Source organism: Gossypium hirsutum, chromosome A06 (genome assembly GCF_007990345.1).
Source record: "Gossypium hirsutum isolate 1008001.06 chromosome A06, Gossypium_hirsutum_v2.1, whole genome shotgun sequence".
NCBI classification, from domain to species: Eukaryota; Viridiplantae; Streptophyta; class Magnoliopsida; order Malvales; family Malvaceae; genus Gossypium; species Gossypium hirsutum.
Window position 1 is genome coordinate 123,935,663 of NC_053429.1, and position 4,842 is coordinate 123,940,504.

Genomic DNA, 4,842 nt, shown 5'->3' on the forward strand with positions numbered 1-4,842 from the left:
TCCTTTTATTTATGAAGAATAAGATGAGTTGACATTGAAATTATATAAGAATGTTTCCAACAAATGGACGTAAACTTGTTGCTTTTATGCCTTGTTTAAGAGAAAGGAAAATTCATCAAATCTTTATGGTGTATTTGAGATGTGAACTTATTACGTTTTGGTCTAATGTGTTCGGCGGATGTGTGAAAAGGAAAAGAAGTTTATAGGCAAGTATCAAGTCATTTTGCATTGTTTAAAATATATATACCATAATAGATTATAATCTCAATTTTTTCATTTTTATAATTTTTGAATTATATGTTGAGATGAGATGTTATGTTAGCATACGCGCACATGGATTATTATGCATGTTGTCATGCCAACAACATTAAAAATTAATATTTTAGTCAATATTTTTATTTAAAAAGTTATTTCACTCTTTTTTGAAAGGTTAAAGATCAAATTTAGCCTAAAACAAATAAATGCTAAATTGATAAATAATGTAAATGTTGTGAGTTAAATTTATCAATGTCACATATAGTATACTCACGATATTATTGTGGGTCAAAAAAATATAAAAAATTTATAAAAAAAATGATATATCTATAATCTATGTATATATGGGTAAACTATAGAAATAATCTCCGGGCTATAAGAGTGTTTTTGTTTTGGTCACTCACATTTTAGATTGTTTTTAGTTTGGTCACTCTTCATTAAATGGTATAATAATACATTTAGTCCTCAATACTTACACATTTTATCAATTTGATCCTCAAACACATATAATTAAATACAGTTGTATTTAAACACATATAATTAAATCTTGATAAACTCGTATGTAAATTTGTGATTTTGATAAACCCCAAAAACTCTAAATTTATGATTTTTATAAATTTCATTCATGATCGTGCTAAGAACATATTCAACAGAGGAACTCAATTTTTTCTATGAAACCTAACAAATATTTAACACATTTAAAGAACAAAAAAACTAAAAAGGTTGGTATAAGCCTTTTTCAAATGATTATCTTATGCATTCTTGTCAACTTGAAGAATTGTGTAATAATGAACACTCATCTCTAAGCATAAAATTTTGTTGCCTAAAACTATTTTTTAGTCTAAATTTTCTATTCAAACCCTCTCACAATATCAAAAAAACTTTCAAGTTTAAACAAATAACTTAACCCTTAAATATGTGTAGTATACGATAATTAATTTACCAACAAAATAGTCGCCATCTATTAGATTTATTCCAATTTTTCGTTTGAAGTCCACAACATAAAACCCATTTCAGCCACAAGTCGAGTTAGTTTCACGCAATAAAGTTAGAGCAACTACTAGTCCACATGGGGCACGACCCAAATAACATCGTGCAATTATTCCTTAGACATTTAAGAGGTAGCAACTACGGGGTCATCCCACCCCACTCTTGTCCATAGTAGATAACCATAATAAATCATCTAAGCATTCTTAAATGCTCTCTTCCATCAATGTTCTCATTTTTTTTAGTCAACCTCCAATCCTTTCAAATAAGAAAAAATAATAAAACTGTAGACACCCCATCAAGGATGTTTTGACTGACTTCCTCAACCTTTCACATTTTTAAATCATGACTCCATGTATTTAATCGAATTAATTAATAATTAGATATATGACACTCACAATGTTGATATACTTATTAAAAATTTATAAAAATAATTTTCAAATAACAAATTTAAAAAATTGATATATATATATATATATATTGCTTTGGCTCAATTTCCATTATAATATTGATTCGTTAAAATATGAAAAGACAAAACATTCACGTATGAATATTTACTATTTTACATATAATATGATATTTTAATAGTATTTCAATTGAGTTGATGTTCAATTAATTGGTGACATCAACTCAGCTAAAGTTTAATATAAATATAGAAATGGTAAGCAACAATCTTTTTCCTCTTTTCTTGTAATTTCCAAATACTTAAGAGGGTTTGAATATGAAATTAATCCATTTTCAACAATGCATTAAATTGAAAAGGGGAAAAAGAAAAGGAATTGTTAAGGTCGAATGAAAGGAAAATGTATATGTAAATGCCTAAATTTGACCGGGCCCAACAAGCCTAAATCAGACAAAAGCAAAGCCAAGCAAAAAATAAATAATTAAATGTCCACAAGTCCAAATTACATAACCCAATTTTAAACCCAAAACATTACAAACTCAAACCCAAATTTAAAACCCAAAACAGAATTAACCCTAGCCCAATACCCAATGGCCCAACAACTAATATTAACCTAGACCCAAAAATAGAGCCCGATAGGCCCAATCCTTTAAAAGTTCTTGGAAACCCTAACCCTAACCCCATTCGCTTGGCGTCGCAGCAGCCTCCAGCACTACCATCGCTCGTGCCTCGGTACGCCGTACACCTCCACGTAGCTAGCATCGTACCTGCAAGAAAACAAAAGGGATAACTCAACAGACAAGAGAACAACAAATGGAAACAAAAACAGAGGAATAAAAAAAAGGGGCTAGTATTTTCATTTTTGATTATTGTTTGGCTATAAAGCCAAAAAACATTTTCATTGTAATGGACACACGCACACTTCGCATATTGTAATACAGAAAAAGGCTATCAAAATCGAAAGGTGATTTCCGATTTAAATCTTCGGGCATTTTCTTTTTTTTTTTCTTTTTCGGTTTCATTCTTTGGTTTTTGTTGATCTTTTTTTCTATTCGAAGGCATGAATAAAAAGAAAATGAGGGTTTACCTTTGCGAAAACGCATTGGGGTCCTTCTCCTTCGTCGAAGTCGAAGCTGAGATGGGATCTCAGGGTTGAAATCGGCCTTGAGTCATGGCTTAAGCAGAAATAGGAGGGGCCCTCACACGATCCACCGATTATAATGGTGGAGTGGTGGTCAAACGGCGGGGAACCGAAAAGGAAGAGGCCTTAGGTTTTTTTTTTCTTTCTTTTTTTTTTTTAAAAAGAATGGTTTAAGTGCTCAAGCTTTTAGGTTTTTTTTTCCTTTTAAAAACGGCGTCGTTTTAAGCCGTGAATATTGGCTTTGAAACGGCATCGTTTCACTATGCAAACCCAATGACCCAACCCAGATGCAATCAGATCCGCGTGTTTTGGGCCTTTGAGGGTTATTTTCTTGATGAGTCCTTCTTTTTTCGCGCTACCATTCAATTACATGTTATTTGTTGATTTCATTTTTAATTTAGCCTGGCAATTTGCACACATTTGCAATTGGATCTGCGCATCAGCACAGTGTTTTGGGGATCTGGAATATTTCTAGCTTTAGTCCCTATACATTTGCACACATTATGGGGTGGTTCTCATTTTAATTTCAAAAATTTATTTCATTTGTAAATTATCCCTCTTGTTTTAATTTTTTTTAATTAGGTTTTTTTTTTATCTTCATCTTTATTCATTGCACATTCATTTTCTTTTTGATTATTTGTTTTCATATTTTGAGTTGCCTTGATAACTGAATTTTTTTTTAAAAGTCACTATTGTAATTTTTTTTCTTTTGTTTTATCATATTATTTTAACATTTTGTGTACTATTATGTATAATTTGAAATAAAGTTCATTTTAGTCTATATATACTATTAATTTTATGTTATTTTATACATATAACTTCTTTTGAACCTATTCACGTATTTTAATATATATTCTTAAAAGGAAAATCCATATACTTTATGTACTATTTAAACTATTAATATTCATATACTTGGTACACATATTTGATCTATATTCATTATTAAATCCATGTTATTACAAACATATAGTTTTTTTTTTTAAAAAAGGGGGTCTATTTGTATACAAAATTATGTTGTTAAAATCTATTATATATATAATTTACGATAAAATTAATCTAATTTTATAATTCATATTTTAATTTCATGTTATTTTTGCATATAATTGTTTCTAAATTTACTCACATGTATATATATTTAGCTTCATACTTCACACCTATACTATCCTTTCACATTTTATGTATTATTTAAATTATTTTTATTGTAGAGATATTATCAATTTTAAATAAATGTTTTATTTTTAAATATTTAGCACATTATTTGATCCAAATGTTTTTGCAACATCTATTTTACAAATTTACATATATATATATCCTTAATTTTTCTTTTATAAATTATTTCAAGTTCTAGCATATGTTATTTGCTCGTTAGTCCATCATTTTTAGAAATTATTTTTATGTCGTGTTGATTTTACATTGTTTGGTATCTCATGTGTTAATTATCTTCACGATATTTCATGTATATTTGCTACATCTTGTTTGCTCGTTTTTTTGTGTTATCAAATCAATTGTTGTTCACCCATGCTTGTGAATTTTGTTATATTTTGAGTTAATTGCCTGTTTGGTTAATTGGTTAAACAAGGTTATTTTATCTTTGTTCACCAAATATTGTATTTTATGCATGTATATTATCCCGTGATAATTATTTTTCTTTTGGTTTACAAAATGTTGCTTTATGGCTTTCAACTCTTAAAAATCAATTATTTCATTCTATTTCAAGTAAAATTAATGCGTTTTAAGCTAGTTTTATAATTATCCATTTAAAAATTCTCTAAAACGAAGGCGATGTTCGATGTTTGACAATTCGGGGAATCGTGCCCTATCGTGCTGGGTTGCAATTTCTTGTTTGTTCAACATAATCGAATATTCCTTTGAAATTTCGCTCATGTCTTTAAAAATTATTTAAAACGAAGGAAATGTTCGATGTTTGGAAACTCGGGGAATCATGCCCTATCGTGCTAGGTTGCAATTTCCCGTTTATTCAAGAATAATCGAATATCCCTTTAGAATTTCACTCATGTTTTCTAGATTCTGAAACAAGGCAATGTTCAATGTCTAG

General features: G+C 28.9%; 1 long non-coding RNA gene across 1 annotated transcript; it reads right to left on the reverse strand.

Moving 5' to 3' along the window:
- Window positions 1-2,103: 2,103 nt before the first annotated feature.
- LOC107928035 (uncharacterized) lies at window positions 2,104-3,121 on the reverse strand. The gene is made up of 2 exons (XR_001692549.2): window positions 2,733-3,121; window positions 2,104-2,412 (listed from the first exon to the last, which is right to left on the reverse strand). It is a non-coding gene; the product is annotated as an uncharacterized lncRNA (long non-coding RNA).
- Between the last annotated feature and the right edge of the window lie 1,721 nt (window positions 3,122-4,842).